The sequence below is a fragment of the Anguilla anguilla genome, chromosome 8 (genome assembly GCF_013347855.1).
Source record: "Anguilla anguilla isolate fAngAng1 chromosome 8, fAngAng1.pri, whole genome shotgun sequence".
In the NCBI taxonomy this organism is placed as follows: Eukaryota; Metazoa; Chordata; class Actinopteri; order Anguilliformes; family Anguillidae; genus Anguilla; species Anguilla anguilla.
This window is the reverse complement of record NC_049208.1, coordinates 28,670,483-28,688,591: the sequence shown is the minus strand read 5'-3', so window position 1 is coordinate 28,688,591 and position 18,109 is coordinate 28,670,483. Positions and strand designations below refer to the sequence as shown.

The window sequence follows — 18,109 nt, the reverse complement described above, 5'->3', positions numbered from 1 at the left end:
CTAAAAGACACACAAGTTCAAATATATTCTAATATACTGTGTTTTACAATTTTAAATGTTGAATTACGTGCCAGAATTTGACCATCTTTTGTTTTATGTCCACAAGACAAGGGACATAACTAGCGTAGGTACATTTTATTTGAACGTATCATGAACATTCAAGATGGCTTTTAAGATGTACAAACAGTACACTTTTATAAGCGGGGCTGACATGAGTGGTACATAAGTACACATGCATGACAAAAATGTTCAAATTCAGAGCAATTTTATGTCACAAGGACAAGTGTGCCTAAAAATAGTCATGTAACTAAAAATAGATAGGCCTATGATAAAGTTGTCACACAGTTGCATATTTTTGCCTTGCATGCATACATACTTGTGTACCATATGTCAACCCCTGTTTATAATGATTTTGTTTAAATAAAATTGAGGCACACTATTTGAGTACATGTGACTACTAAGAATGTTTCATCCTGATGGATCATTTACAATGAAGTGCTATTAAAAAACTGAAATGTGATTTCTTGTGACTTTTGGAGAGGGATCCATCGGTTTAACATTGTTCAAAATGCTGCAACTCCCAAAATGCTAGCGTGGAAAAAGAATAAAGGTAAAACAAACTTAGCTGGTTAAGAATTTTATGCCAATGCCAAGCCTGCAGGTTATTTGCCAAAAACACCAGATGGTCCAATTGCAAAGAAGCCAGTGGCCATCTCTTTTAATACACTGTATGCCCAGCAGAGGAAAATATGCTTTCGGACCACACCAAGGAGCCAGGGATGAAATCATGTGTGGTGTTCATCAGATAACAGCATAGCAATGACCCGTATGACCCAGCAACCTCTGTTTGCTACAGAGGAGACGCTAAACGGCTAGATATATTTTTGGTTTAACACAACCCAAGTAAAAAACGAACAGTTCAAAGTAAAACAGCTGCAATTTTTTTCTTTCACATTCAGATGTTAATTTTCATGTTCAAATGACTTTAAAAGTTTTTTTTTTTTTTTAGTTTTTTTTTTACAATTTTAATAGTATTTGAATATCAAACCATTGTTTGACAGCCATATTAGAAAGCAACAAATTTGATACTGTATATTCTTGTGGCAAAAGGAAAATTGAAGGACTTGGATGTTTGAACATCCCTGGGTTCAACTGTCCATTCATCTGTATTGCTTTGAAATATAGCTGCTTTTTTATATTAAACCCATCAAACCATTTCATCCGTTTTTCAACCATAGCCCCTTTTTTTGGTCACTACGACTCACTCCGTTGTCCTGGGTCACATCTCAGCAGAAATGACTGCATTCATTCTTCTGTGGGGAAATTGAGCCCAACGCTTGGATATCAAATCTGTGAGAGACTTTTGAATTCCTCAGAAAATAAGTGCCTAATTATTTAAATATCCCTCCAAATAAATACATAAAAATAAATGAATTAATAATAAAAAAAATATTATTTCCACAATTCCACAGTTTCCATTTACTGCAAGCCCTTTACTGCTTTTTATTTCTAATTTTATTTCAATGTTGTTTAAGAAGGGTCTGCTATTTTTACACTTCCGGAATATTCCAATTAGTTTGTACAATTCCTTCTTGAGTAGACCGCCCACAGCTCTAATGATAATTAAGGGATTGGTAATTAAATATTCATTTGAACAATCAGAGCTATGGGGGTTTGTCGCTGGGGCGTGATGGTCCCCTGATGCAACTACGCTAAAAGTGACCTTTTAATCCACCTTGAAACAGTGTTTTCCCCATTCTCCCTGACACACTCTTTAATTAATAGTGCATTTCCATATCCAGGCCACACAAAGGGTGGCCTCTGGTAAAGAAAAAAAAAAAAAAGATAGTGACAGCCCCAGGGCATCACAGACTTTTTACTTCCAGCATGGGCTTAAGATGAAACTACCCCCACCCCCACACACTGCCTCCCAAGTCAAGTCAAACCTCGCAAAGGCTGCTCTGGCAACCACAGGTGAGGAGGATGCCCGGCTGTGTACTCTGGGTAAATTCTTCTTCCCGGGAAATCAAAGTAGAACACAAGGCCGGCTGTCAGATGTGGAGAAAGACGTGCTCAAATATGTATCTATTAAATCTGGAGGCTTTCGGTGCAGCTCAAAATGAACACCACAACAAACTGCACGAGCGACTGTCAATCATGTCTGCGTGGCTCGTACAAGGCATCTGCTGATCACCACAGCTTGCACCAGTAATGCTTCCCCTGGCTGAATTTATTTTCATTTGTGTTTCCATGCATTTGTTGGATTTTTAAAATATACTACACGGTCAAACTACACGGCTGACTTCAATTACTCCTGTGCTGCATCGCTTAAGGACTAAGGGCAACTAATGACAGTGTAACAGGCAATACAAAAATAAATACGTAAATAAATAAATAAATAAAATGACAAGAGGAAGTACATGAGATATCACTATAAACAGATTTCTTTTGGTTTTTGACAGCCAACTGTCAGGTAAATAAAACTCAACAGCTGCCTCATATTTCAAGCTTCTAAAATATGCATAATTTCTTGTCACTTTATTTTTTGCCATGCCTACGATGTGATTTAAACCTTTGCTCGGAACACAGCACGCAAGAAATAAACCTCAACCCAATATGTCAGCTGTCAGAAAACTTGTTTGTTTTTTTTGTTTTTTTTTGCAGACAATGAAATCAATTAAGCATGTATACACTATGTACGCCTTACAAGGTTTCCCTTGATAAGTGTTATACTTGATTTATTTCTGCCAATTTGCTTGTGTCTCTCTCGCTTCTTTATTGGATGATGCATTGGGCATTTGTCGTCAGTAGTACACGGCGTCCTTTCCCTTGCATAAAATGCCACGCGAAGACACACACACAAACAAGCAAACATGCAAACACATGCACACACACCCATTCAAACACACACAAATATATTTCTTCATTTCCATCAAGATCAATGATTTTCTTATTTAATTGCACTTGGAGCAATTTTGTCTGATATCACACATGAATCACTCTGGTACATATCACATACTTTGCAGCCTCTTCCTCCACCTCGCTTCCTGTTCTTTGTCAGAACCCGTGTGAGGATCAAGTTGTACCCCCCCACCCCACCCCACTGCCACCCCTCTGCTCAACAGAGCTGCTCTCTGGGGACTGATTATAACTGACAGGTGACGTACTGCTGCCCTTATCGGGACGGCTATTACTCCTCGTAGTAACCCTGGTGAGAGGAGCGACGCACTAAAAGGATGAGACAAGTGTTATCTGACAGGCTCTTGACGGGACAAGTAATAACACACTGGCCATCTGATCTCATTTAAAGGGGCATCTGGGTGGGTTTCCCATATATGGCATGTCTGCTTTGACAAAAAAAAACATCTGATTGCCTTGATGTTTGATAACATGGCGACATAACACATAACCAGCTTTAGATGCTTTGCAGTACTTTCCTCTGAACTCACAATGTGGTTTTTTCTTAAAATGTTTTATTTATTTATTTATTTATTTATTTATTTTTTCGCACAGGACTGGATTCTGAGAGAGACCCTCGCGTGTGGAAGAAGCAAGCCTGTCACATTTTGATTGAGGTCAGAATGCTTGCGACTGAGTGAGAAGAATTGTGTGCCAAATTGAAAGTGTCAGGGAGAGATAACATTACTGGGAATGCCGGCGATGCCGACCCTCCATCTTAATGAAGAGGTCTGGGTGGCTCCATTCTCGATCCCAAGGGAAGCCAATAAGCCTGACACTTAATGAAAAGAAAAGCACAGCCGTAGTCTTACACATACTGTACAGTGTGCGGAGCAGGAGATAGCGGTTAAACACTGCCACTGTTCCCAGCCATCACACAATAACTCTGAGTTCTGAATCAGCTTCTGTTTGTACATCATGGGATGTTGCAATGGGATGCAATGCGCTATGTCATACATAATAATGAAAAACACAAGTATAAACATATTTATGTGTTATATATACTTTAATCAATCTTATCTCGAGTGATGCATAAGTATCCAATCAGTCCTAAACTAAACCATTTGAACTTGGTGGTGATGACAATTTGTGTGACAGAGTGGATTCTTACACTTATGATGCCATGCGGTAAGTGATCAGCCTTTCAATCTTGTTCAAAATTATGTATTGCCATTTTTAAGTGAATATTTTTTATTCAAAACATGCATACTCAAACTGAAAACTTTCATAGGCAAAATAAGTTAAAGGTGCGATTGTATTTTGAACAGTCCATGCTTGATGGAAGCATTACAGCTGGGAGACTTCCAACTGTGCACCAGGCAAATGCCACTTTTGCTTTCTTGTTTGCTTTTGCATTTTTCTTTTGCAATTTGCTCAAGACAGCAATTTTAAAGTCTTACAAAAGATTTCCTATCAGCTTCAAGTCAGTACTTTGACTGGGCCACTGAAAGACAATCACTTTGTTTCTCATCCATTTGGTCATAGTCCTGCTTTGAATGGTGAATTTTCATCCTGATTCTAGGCCTTCAGCAAACCGATGTCGGTTTTCATCTAAGACTTGCTAGCGCTAAGGATCGGTTTGAGTAATGGCAGTGTTATTGCGAAACGCCAACCACAGGCTTTGTGGCAGCTTCCATTGCTCAATTTACATTTGCTCAAGCCTTATTTAGTCAGTGCCTGAGTGGCACAATACACCTCTCATTTCTAAATACTCTCCTCGATTGTGATTAAATACTTTTTTTAAAGACCTTTCTCGTGATAAGCACTTCTCTCCAGCTTCATCCATCTGTCTTGGAAAGCTCAGTGGTTAAATTACTTAACTTCTCGAGCAGAGATTAATTTGATCATTCCTTTAGTTCAAGTGATTACAGAATAGATTCTATTATTGTACACCGACAGAGGCCATTCCACTAACCTGTATGACTTGTCAAGGTTTTTTTGTTGCTGTTTAACTGAACCAACAGCAAATAGAGTTTAATACATTTTCTTTCAAACCACTTACGTCTTATTTTTTTGTTTGCTTTAAAAGTTCCAAGCGGATTGCGTCGGTCATAATAATTAAGCTCTCTTCAAATGTGTCATGATTGCAAGCTCTGAGGCAAGAACCTGTGGTAACTGAGCAAAGGGGTGAGCTCTTTTGTGGGATATTATATGCCACAATGGCAAATCAGGCAGCCTTGATGCATTGCCCAGTCAGTTTGCTTGCTGATGTGCTCCAGCTTGCAAGTTTATTGCATTCCTTAGGCTTTTATTCAGACTTTAAATTTTTGATAATTCATGGAATCAGCTGTGCTCTAGTAGTGGTGACAGTTCTGAGAAAAATGCAGAAAAGCTATGATAGTAGAGGTGAAATTAATGTTATCAAACAGTGCAAAAGTAGTTTGTCGCAACTAACATTGATAGTCATTTGTAAATAGCAAATTACACAAAAGTGAAATAAATGCATTGGCTCATTGCAGTATACTGCTATAAGGAATAAGGAATTTAGTTTTGTGTGCCTTTGGTGAACCCCTGAAACTTCTCCAGAAGTTTCCCTGGTTTAGCACTGTACACATAAAATATCCTCTAGATATTGTCTTCACCTGGTAGAGACGGGTGACCAGTTGTTGTAAGTGAGAGGTACAAGCAGGTTAACCTCTAGCATAGAAAAGCCATTGACTTGTGCCTGAGTATTAGCTTGGCTGAGAATGCATATACTTTAGCTGCAGTGCACTCTGGCTCTCTGCATGGTTTATGCAGGAACATTCCAGATTAATCTGACGCCTTGGTTCAGTAACAGCTGGAAAAAAAAAAAAAAAATATATATATATATATATATATATATATTACGGGGAAATCAGAAATAATTTTTAAAAGAAATATGTGCAATACATTTTTCTTTGATTGAGCAGACCAACTTGAAATGGTGACTTGATTCCCACTGAGTGCAGGGTTTATAGTATTTTGAAGAAGTAATTCTTCACAGAGTCCATTTGACTCTGATTTTCTGGGTGTGCAAACAGAAGCACATTTGGAAAATATGTAATGTTTTATATCTTTAAATTCATAAAACCTCCACTTAACTCCTGCTATGAATAATGAATCATGAAAATGCATTCTTCCAAACTTAATGAAATGTCTTAAATTCAGCTGAAACTATGAAACTATGTACTTCAGTTTCACAAAATCTGTATTACTCTTTCTTGAATACATTTGTGCAGTATCCCAATTTCACACACGCACGCACGCACGCATGCACGCACACACGCATGAAAAAAAATAGAATGTGCTCTATGGTTATTTTTTATCCCTCTTTCCACCCTTGAGATAATGTTCTGCCATAAATGTTTAAAATATTAAAAATGGAATTTATGAATATAAACTATATCTGACAGCTGGGTCTGAGCTTGGAGTTGTAACACAATTGTGGGAGGAAAGAAAAGAAAAGAAAAATAAATCATACCAGATGAGAGATGATGTGCACTCTCTCGTCTCTATCTCTCTTTCTCATCTATCCTTTTACATTTGCATACATCCCTCTTTTGACTGGCATACATATTTATAATATGTCAGGGTGCTAGGCACCAGAAATGTGCAAGACTTCATTCTCTATCCATGGCAGTGCACTACTGAGGAGAGCATTATATCTTGAATGCTAATGAACAAATGATCATTCAATGACACTTTAAAAAAAAAAAAAAAACTTTATAAGAAATTTCAGAACACCTTCATATCCATTTGATAAAAAAGTGAATACTTGTGCTTACTATATCCTAAAGCAAAAAATACCATAAAATATCAAGCCAAGATGCCACAGAAATATTAGACATAGAGGGTGAATTTAGCTTTAAAATAGTGTCAGACATGTAATTTACCATTTAACCGTTCTCAGCCATAGGAAACTTCAAAGTGCGAAGTGGGCATATGAGTCCTGCATCTAGGTCTGGCATTTTGAATTTCATCTCTGGTCTTTTTGGAATATTCTGATGTCTTTTGGTTTTTGAATTGTGGGCTTGGCACATTATTGGATTACTTTGGGACATACACACTGTGGTTTTGTATCTTCTTTCCTTCATTTCTTGTGTGACTATCCATGTCTGTGACTAATTTTGATTAGACGTGAATATTTGCTCTAAATTTCTTAATTTTCATCTGGTTGTGAGTTGTACATTTTGATAAAGGTTGTTCCACCAGTTTGCTCTGCCTGTCAATGAACTTGGTGATTTAATTGATAATTGACATCTTTGATAATAATTACCAAATTAAATCAAATATGTTTTACATGTTGGATAGGTGGGGTGTCTTAATTGAAGTGCTTTGTTGCAAATGAAGACAAATCCCAAATATTTCATGTAATTGAATCCCCATTTATTACACAGTGCATCAATAAGTCTTTCTGTGTTCAACAGCAAAAAAAAAAAAAAAAAAGGGATGGGAGGAATCACTATGGAATCAAAGTATCCTTCAGTCATTAGGGACAAATGGTCCACTGTTGTCAAGGAGACCAGAAGGACATTTTTTCATACACTCTCAATAGTGGCTCTCACGGGGCACCGCTATTAAGCTTGTGGTGGTCTTTAGTTGTTAAATACAGTACCTCATGGGCTGTGTACTGTACATGCATCAATACATACAGAAGCCATTTGTAAAAGAACCATTCATTGCTCATTCGTCCCCTGCAATGCCACTTCGGTTTCATAACTAAAGATTCTCTTTGAATTCATGGTCCCATTGTCCTCTAAAGCTCAAGTGCCAACAATAGAGTGAGGGAATACTTAAGAACCACATTGATTTTCACTGATGGGAAAAAAGGAGAAGCCAATAGATGAATATTATGAGTACAGTAGTACTATAACACACAAAAAGGACAATATAAACAGCCTCGAACAGAGAGAGTGTTTCCTGTGCACCTCGATAAATTGAGGACGCCGTATGCACTTCCACTGCGAGAGGAAGAAAACTGATACAGTATGCTTATCTCCTAAAGACAGATCAATACCGGAGATAAACCAGGCAAATCTTCCCATAAAACCTGATGCAGCAAGTCCAGGCAACTCCAAGCAGCGGTTCTATGTGGTAATGCAGGGCAAATTAAGCCTCAGGAACAGAACAGCCAGTTTAGAGTTTGTTTGTTACATTAAGGACATTAAAAAAGAATTCTGGAACATAAGTCTTATGGATAGATAAGACTGTCCATAAGTATTAACCTGTACCAAAGTGGTGGAAAGAAGTAAGTAGAGAAAGAAAGGAACTGCTCATGATCCAAAGCATACCACCTCATCTGTGAAACATGGTGGAGGTAGTGTAATGGCTTGGGCGTGTATGTATGATTGGGCTGCTGATGGCAGCACTAGGATGAATTCTGAAATGTACGTACATAAGCCTCTTATCTGCTCAGTTCCAAACAAATGTCTCCAAAACTCATTGGATGGTACTTCACTGTGCAGCAGGACAATGACCTCAAACATGGCAATGACAAATCAATCACCCGACCTAAATCCAATTGAAATCCAAGTGAAGGCAAAAAGCCCTGAAACAAACAGGAACTGAAGATGGCTGCAGGACGGGTCTGGCAGAGCATCATCATGGAAGATACCCAGCGTCTGGTGAAGTATAGGGGTCACAGACTTCAGACAGTCATTGAATGCAAAAAATTTGAAACCACTAAATATGATGATTATTATATAAATATGATTGATTTGATTTGTCCAATTAATTTTGCTCCCCCCATATATACATGTCATATATACATGATGAGGGTATTTTTCTTTACTGATATGATTCCATGATTGAGAATGAATATCTTTAGTTATGGTTTCCTTTGCAGTTTTGTAGTAGCGTTTAAAGCACGTTTTAGAGACAGCAGTTAAAACATTATGTCAGGGTATGCATTTGCCAAATTCTGCAGCTATGCGGTCCATTGTGACTCACCAGTGGTTATGTCAACTCAGGATTCAATGCCAAAGTGGGGATTTCTTTCCTCATCATTCCCAACATGCCACACTTTTGCGATGACTTTGTTTTAAAATGTCATTTCAATCAACTTTACATTTTGTAAAGCTTCATTGAAATGAAAATGGCCATGGAATTATATTTATTACCTACTGATTTTTAAAAAAGGCACACACACACACACACACACACAATATAGTCCCAATGAAGTGCCAAATGATATCTTATTTAAGAGGGACCACTATTAAGAGTACTGTATATAAAAACCACACCAGAAACACCTTCCTCTTGAATATATTTTATATAATTAAAAAAATATGTATTTTATACTTACTTATTGTATGTGTTGGTTTTAACAAAGTTAATAACTTGATTACTATATCTTGACTTACTTGAGTCAGTAATGAAAATTCTTGGTTAAACACGAGGAAGAAAATATACAATGTAAGCTATAAAATAGTGATCTGTATGAGAATTGATGTTATCTCAAGCTGGTTTTTACTCATTTACCCTTTTAAAAATGAGGACTGCTGTTTGGTGTTAAGAGAAAGTGCAGGAGAAAATATCAGTATTGAGTAAATCTGCTACGTGCATTCAGTGAATGAGTCGATCACAACCATTTCAGGTCACATGTAATTTTTTGTAGCCAATAGCCATTGTATACCACTCAGTAGATTAAAGTGTTAGGGTTTGAGGCAGCAAACATTTTCTGTTGACCCATGATATTGACTGACTTGAATCATTACTACTGTAACAGCACCTACAAAACAGCGGCAAATAAAACATTGAGTTTATTATGAAGCGGAAGAAACATGTTTAATACATCAGAAAATGTAATTTAAAAAAAAAAAAAAAAAATGTTGGATGGTTTCCTGGATAACGTCACTCAGTGTATTTGTGATTGTCAATATGAAATTAAGGACCATCTACTAGTACTAATTATTATTATTATTATTATTATTATCATTGGTAGTAGTAGTAGTAGTAGTAGTAGTATAAATATAAATAAATATAGCAGCAATCGGGGGGAGGGGAGCTGGGGGGCAAGCACTCAAAGTCACAAATACATATGCAAAAGTAAAAAAGCAAACAAAGGCTTATTCCTAATGGGGTGTTTAGTCACCAGAGCAAATTTTTTTGTTTATTTTTAAAATTTTTAATTTTAAACATTTGTTGAGCACCATAGTGCCACCTGGTGGTTTAATCAGGTGGATTCTATAGGACTGCCCTCAGGGTTGAACTGTCAATGGACACACAAAGTTTCATCAATTTTTGACAAACTGATTTGGATTTATTAGCTTTTTGGTAAAAAGCCATGCCCACATGCAAATTCTTCGGCTTACTGCAGGCACATTTTTAAGTGTAGCAACTTTCTTTATGCAGGGATTTTAGATATTCACAAGCAGATGCTATATTCCAAGGTCCTTTCAAATCAGTCAAAGCATTGAGGAGGAGATAGATTTTAAGTATTTTTTAATTTACTCAAAATGGCAGTAAATGCATAATGGAAAGCTAATGGACCCTTAATTAAAAATTGATAAGTTCTGCTCCAGTTGAAGTAGAGAGCCTTAAATTAATACCACAACACCCCTCTTCTCACACAAAAAAAGGTATGTTGTGGTGTTAATGTAAGCCTCCCTATTTCAAATGGAGCAGGACTTATCAATTTTTAATTATTGGAAATTTAAAAGACTGCTATAGCGCCATATAGGCAAATCAGCACCATATTTTTTCAGTGGTGGTTGGAAAATACTGTCTATCAGAGAGCCCAGTTTAATTTGATTCAACCAGGTGCAAGTGGGAAAAGTAGCGTATTCCCCCTTGAGCCTGGTTCCTTCCAAGGTTTCATCACACCTGCTACAGGGAGGTTTTCCTTGCCACTGTTGCTTTAGGCTTGCTCCTGTGGGGGTTTAGGCCAGGGTTGTCTGTGAAATGTATTGTGACAATGGCTGTGAAGTGTGCTATATTAATAAAATTTGATAATTGGTTGATATTAACATATAAAAGCAAAAATGGCCGCCAATTCAAGATGTCAGCAACTGAAACATAGGTGATCATTTTCAGATTGAAGCGATTAGTCACTCTAGCAATTTTCAAATGTCCAAATACAGCACCATTGTTGAATTGGGCCATTTCTTTGGGCTTGTCCACATGACTGAGATGTTTATAAACACAAGTTTCATCATATTTTGTCAAACCGTTTAGGATTGATTTTAAAAAAGCCACACCCACATGCAAATTCATTGGGTTCCTGTGGGCACATTTTTAAGCATAGCAGATAATACTTATGCTGGGATTTTATATATTTCTGAGTAGATGCTATATTCCAGGCTTTGTGCAAAGAGGCCAAACCATACAGAAGGAGATAGATTTTAAAACGTTTTCAAATTCTAAATGGCAGGGAATCTAACCACATGCACTTTTTCGGTGTAGTGACTATTTTGTTCTATGGAAGGAGAGGAATCTAGCAAAAAATAATTCTGATTCTAGGTCGCAAACTGCAAAAAACAGCAGAAGAAAAAAAAACATTTAAAGAATTAATAATAAGAAGAAGAAGAAAAAGAATGGCTGCAAGCAGCAATGTTGGGGACCAAACTCCAAGGGTGAACAATGACTGCAATTCATACCTTTCTGAGAATTCTGCAAAAACATGAACAAAATTGTGCAACAAATTTGCCTTTATACCACGGTTATGTGTAAATGAAACTGAACTAATAAATCAAAAATGAAACCCTGAGAGTGGACTGATGAGCCACTGAGCACCCAGATGACAACATACTTCCGGAAAAGGAAGTTGGTGATAGTGGGGGACTCAATTATTAGGGGCGTAGACAGCATAGACTGTTAGCACGAAAAGGAATCCCATATGGTGTGTTACCTGCCTATTGCCCAGGTAGGAAATCTCCTGGAGCCTGTGGACAAAGTCCTGGCCAGACCAGGGAGGAATCCAGATGTCATGGTTCACGTAGGAATCCAAAGACATAGGTAAGGTTAGGTCTGGAGTTCTGCGGGACAAATTTGTGGAGCTTCGGTGGAAGCTGTCAAGGCTTCCTATAATAGTATGAACACCAATTAAATCTTTTTAAAGCACAATTGTTGTCAGGGTGGCTTAGGACGGTGGGGGGCGAGGGAACAGGAGAGGATGTGTGGCAGTAATAATCTGAAATGTCTTTGTTTAAATGCTAGAAATATAAAGAAAATACATTTTTGGAACTTGAGGCTGCTATGAATAGTGGAGGCTATGACATAGTTGGGATTACAGAGACATGGCTTGGGGAGGTGGGTGGGGATGAATATAATACAGAGGAGTACAAACTGATTAGGAAGGAATGATCCAGTAAGAGAGGTGGGGGTGCAGCTCTCCATCCATTCATTCATTATCTATACCTGCTTATTCTGGGCAGGGTCACAGGTGGTGCTAGAGCCTATCCCAGCATGCATAGGGTGAGAGGCAGGAATACATCCTGGACAGGCTGTAGCTCCTTATGTAAAATAACATTTTTAAGTGAAGGAAATTCCAGAAATTGACAAGCTCATGCCTAGTGAGGATACTTGGGATTAAGCTCATAGGGGAACATGAGAAGGGCCTTAAGGTAGGCGTGTGTTACCGGTCGCCAGCTTCAGACTGTAGTGTGAATTCAATTCTCTTTGGAAACATGAAACAAGCTTGTCAGGAATGTGAGACTATTATTATGGGTGACTTCAATTTCTATGCTATTAATTGAGAATTGGATATTGATGATGCCTTAAATAGTTATTTTGTTGTTGAGTTTTACCAGAGAAGAGGTTACTAATAGACCGAAAGGCATATTCAGTACTCAGAGAGACAAGTTAGAAGTGTTTCTTTAAAATAACTACCCTAAGGGGTAGCCAGCATGGTTTCTGGTATACTTAAAAGAAGCTACCAAGTGTAGCTTGATTATAATAAGGCTTATAAGGTACCACGTTAGAGACCCGTTAACAAAATGAAGATAGTAGGAATTAGAGGACGTATTTCAGAGTGTATTTGGAACCGGCTACAGGGTAGAACACAAAGAGTAGTAGGAGGGATATTAATTCTGAGCAGGGAACTGTTGGAATTGGAGTCCTACAAGGATCGGTACTGGGACCACTGTACATTAGGCAATTTTGCAGATCATACAAAATTGTGAGGCCCAGCTAATAGTTTGGAATCTACTAAAGTAATCCAAGAAGATTAAAATAAAATCCAGAAGTGGGTGTAAACCTGGCAATTAGCCAGATGATAAGTTTTGCATTTGGGAAATAAAAACATTAGGCAGGATTACTTTATGGGAGGAACAAAATTGGAATGTGCTCAATTTGAAAGATTTGAGTAATGGTTTATCAAAGCCTTTCAGGTTCTAGGCACTGTGAGGTAGCAGTAAGCAAGGCCAACAGAGTGCTGGGATATATAGCCAAAAGTATTGACTATAAATCCAAGGAAGTTATACTTATCTTATACAGTACATTTGTTAGATCACACTTGGAATATTGTATGCAGTTCTGGGGACCATACTCCAAGAAAGATATAGAGGCTCTGGAAAAGAAGAGCAACCAAATTGATTCCTGGTATGAAAGATAAAACCTATGAGGAAAGACTTAAGATGCTTAATCTCTTCGAGCTTTGTAAAATAAGACTTAGGGGTGATTGATTGAGGCTTTTAAACTCATAAAGGTGATCAACAAAGTGAACTACAAGAGATTATTCAGGTTGAGTTCTTTTAGTAGAACGAGGGGACACATTTTGTAAAATTTGGCCTTATGAAGCCTATGCAAATTAGCATTTTGAAAAAAGCACCCCCTACAGGGCATACTGCACTATAACACTTTCAGCCTGGGCACGCTCATCCGCACTATGGCTATTTATCATCACCTGAAGTATCTTTGTAATCGCCGTAAATTTGTGGCCATACACACATTTTGGGTGTGGTCAGCCATTTTTGCTAGACTGAAAGTACAGTCCTGCAGCCGTCTTTGGCCGTTATTGATATTAAATTTCCCTTTGGGATTTAGCACAGGGACGTGCTGTTGATTATATGTGTCTAATCTGGTGAGAATTGGGAAACTTTGTAGAAGTAAGAAAACGTTTGTTTTGCAAACTATTCTAAATGGAGGGAAATCCAATATGGCAGACACTATGGGTTCTATGAAATGTTTTGTTAAGCATGATGAGGTGCACATGTGGGGGGAATTTAGTGCATGTGCATAAAAACAGGATGGCCGTAATAATTTTTTCAATGCTGCAATTTTGCAAGTGGTGCTGCAGCGCTGCCTACTGTGTCAGTTGCATGGGTGTCATCCATAACATGTTGGGAGCTACACTGGACATGCCTGCCAAATTTTGTGAGTTTTTGAGAATGGGAAAGGGGTGAAATTTTACCGAGAGGTCGAAGAAGAAGAATCCTAGCACAAACAACAGATGTCCTACAGACCGTGGTGCTTGGCCCCCTCATAGCACTAAGGAATACAATAGGGGGCCAAGCACTGAAGGTAAAACGTTTGATACAAGTACAACCATGCATGACCAATAGTAGTGTGCATTAGAAAGGAATGTTGATATGTCTGTTTTCAGTCCAAATGGACTTCTTCATAGTTAACTTAAAAGGCTATTCTAAGGATTCAAATAATTTTATCAAACTCTAAAATATTTTAAATTACTTTTGACTATTGCTATACAGAATACTGAATGCATATACTAAGTCAGAACCTAAGGACGTTTACATAAAATAAATTGATGCTTTTACTTAAGAGGTTTCTTGCCTTTGATCATTCCTGCTGCTGACCTTCCCGAGTCCAGCTCAGGTGTTACCATGTGCCATCTGCTGGCCACATTTCCCTGCAGACGTGTGTCTGCCTGTAGTGTGAGAGCTGAGAGACATTTCTTATTTCCTCTGGAAAGAGACAAGGGATAAAACCAATAGAAAACAGCTAAGCCTGAGCACCAGGATGAAAACCACTAGTCCACACTGAGGAGAGTGCTGATTAGAAATGTCCTTTTCTGAAAGGATTAAAACTGATAAAACCTTCAGCTGAAATCAATTTGCCTTGCCTGGTATATTCATAGGGTATGTATTTATTTGTTACTTTTTCAGAATGTACAACCCCTCTAAGAGTACAAAGTTCAATATAAACATGTATTTTGTTTCTTTCTTTATGCTTTTCTTTCAGGTTTATAGCAAATCGAAGCCCCTTGTACTCTGTATTATTGTTAAGCCCTGATGGAAGCAGTGGAAAAGAATCTGTTGCCATGGGGCCTGAAGTGTGTCGATGGATTTGCTCAAATTGCTGAAGTGCATACTGTCAAAATAGTGATGTGCTGTCAGATTTTCAGATTTTCAAATGTGTGTGCGCGCGCGCATGTGTTTTTGTTATTTTTTTATTTTTTATTTTTTACCTAGGGCTGAAATTTTATATGTTTATATAAAGCATGTTTCTTGACAGAAAATACAAGACATCCATTGAACATGTTAGTCTACCCACATTCTATTATCAGCATTCTCACTAACTGTTACTTTGTAAGCGTGAAAGAAAGAAAGGTCACGTCAAATTATCATGAAGGCCGGATGTGGACGAGAGACCCGAGTCATTTAATCATCATATCTTCTGAACTAATAGACGTTCAAGTGTATGAAACACACCTCATAGTCTGCATGCAGACAGCCTCCTGCTGTTCTTGGCGGAAGAACAGGAATCAGGTTCTACTTCCTTAAGCTATGCAAACTAATCACAACACTTGAAAGGATCCTCAGAACTAATAACCTCCAGAAGTACTTGCTCTCGGTGCTAACTTCTCTTGGCAAGCACAACCTTGCTGTATGCACAGCATAGAGAAGGTTGAAATGCCTACCGGGTGGGTTTCCAGTATATCATTGGTTTTGCCTTAGGTCCACTCACTGAGGAAAAATAGAACAAAGTTGTTTTGTAGTTTGAATTCAGACTCAGGCAAACAAAACCGTGTCAGCCATCATTTCAAAGCGCTGCACAGCGAGCTCTGACAGTGCCGTGAGAGTTGGCAACAGAACGATCTACCTCAGAAACACAGTGGGCAAACAAAACAAATCAAAATGATAGCTACAAAACAGGTAGGCTTGCATGTGTGATACTAGAAGAAAGCGAATCATGCTTTACAACATTTTGTGGGAGACCAGTCCATGATTGATTTTGTGGGCAGAATTTCCAGAATTTTGCTATGTCAATGATCTCCATTTGCTGAGAATTCCACTTCTTGTTCAGTGTCTTCAGGAACAGGTGCACTTGAAGGGGGGGTTGGGCTTCTGTGCTTACCAGGTGCTTTCGTGCAATACCTGCCAATGTGCATCTGCCAATGGCAGTGTGCATTACACCTTTGGAAATGGAGCAACATTCTCGGAGCGTATTCATGTGAAAAGGAGACGAGACGTCAGTCAGGAAGAGGCAAAAACAGCCAATGCCCTGAAAATGTAGACTTGCAGTTAAAAGCAATTATCCTTAATTTATTTTGTTGCTTATTATTTTTTCAATTTTTTATTTGTATGATTTTTTTTTTGGGGGGGTGTGGGGGGGGGGGCTTTATAGTGTCTTCATTTCATTTTTCTTATTGCATCCATATTTCTATATAGACACATTTTTATATATAGGTTAATTACATGGTTACCCAATTATAATAAAACAAATAATAATAAAAACAATTAAGAAAGAAGAAAAATGAAATACAATGAAGCAGAAGAACAAAAAGGAAAGGAAATAATGTTTCCCACCATGGATGCTTTAGGGTTTTTTTCATTTATTTTTTAGATAACAGCATTCAACTTTTTATTTACAGTTTAGTGATTAAATTAAAATCTTGTCTAATTAGATTTTCTAGCCCTCCATAATTACACTGAAAGATGTGATCTAGTTTTGGTGTAATCGTTACTATTGTGAGACATTTAACATCTCCAATCCCATCCAAATTATTCAATTACGTTCAAGTGTGCTCACATACTCCCAACTGCTGCCGACTAGGTACAGTGAAGGAAACTCGGGGATCCCCTCCAAAATGCATGGAGCCAGCCTGCTGCTTCTTTTCACACCGCAGCCACACGCCGTGCACACACTGAGAGGGTGCAAAGAAGACCCGACCATGCATCTGTACAGAGAGAAAACCACAGATGCCCGGCAAGCCAGCAGAGGGTGTTTAAGCAATGAACACTGCTACCCACGCCGACTGATTCCTTTGCATATACTGTGTCCTTTGGGTGACGCAAAGCCTACATTCCTGTGTGTACCGTGTGTACATATTGCAAAGAGACTGGTTTCCTGCATGCACTCAAAATATTTCATATATTCCTTGAGAAAAATAAATCATTTTGGGAACATCAGTAACTAAGATAGGATTATTTGAAAGCCGATTGGGTTGTGCAGCAGCAAAGGTTACTTTGGCAAAAGCTCTGTATGTCTTTTTTGTGAGGTTTCCACTGAATGGGGAAGGGCAACATTCTGTGCCCTTCCCCCACCCTTCCAGGTGTTAGAGGGCCACATTGCCTTGCGAAGTTACTCACAAGGCAATCTTTATATGCTGAGTGCTATTTGCGCATTATCATTGTTACTTAAATCAACTGGTCCCCTCAGTGATTCCTCAGTGAGCTTCAGTGGTTCTTCAGGATATTTTTTATTTTTTATTTTATGAAATTGCATACTGAAACAATAATAGAATAGAAGATCATGTATTTTTTTTGTTCAGAGTAGAGAAGGTGCAGTTTATGCTACCTGGATCATGATACATAAGGGAGGGGATTTGAATCTTATTCTTACAATGTATTGTTCCTGAAAAGGGCAGAGGGATACTCAGAGACAAAAGCTTTGTGGTGAAGAGGTAGGATTAATCATTTATCGCATGGTGTAGTCCCAGCAGGGAGCAAAACATCCTGGCAGCGATTCCTCATCTCACACATTCCTGCTATTTGGGCACTCCGCTGTGTTCCTTGTTTTAATAAAAGACATGAGAACCAGCAGAAAAGTTGCAACCCTTGATGCCTCTCGGTGTCCCATGTTTAGAAACAAATCCTGCAGGACGGGAGTGTGAACCCTTTGTTAAGGATACAGACACCTGGGGTTGCCCCAGCACTATGACAAACACCTCCAACTGACAAATAGACCAGTTATCGATAGCCTTGAATGCATGGCCTTCAGGCAATTGATTAAATTAAATTATGGTTTTGTCTCCTGTGGTCACGTTATTATTATTATTATTATTATTATT

The 18,109-nt window shown here is 38.3% G+C and overlaps 1 long non-coding RNA gene across 1 annotated transcript in view; it reads left to right on the top strand.

Moving 5' to 3' along the window:
- Positions 1-18,109, top strand: part of LOC118233148 — a 91,402-nt gene that overhangs the window by 21,481 nt on the left and 51,812 nt on the right. Inside the window, exon 3 of the long non-coding RNA XR_004766459.1 lies at positions 3,514-3,575. This is a non-coding gene — a long non-coding RNA (uncharacterized LOC118233148). The remainder of the gene's footprint in view (positions 1-3,513; positions 3,576-18,109) is intronic.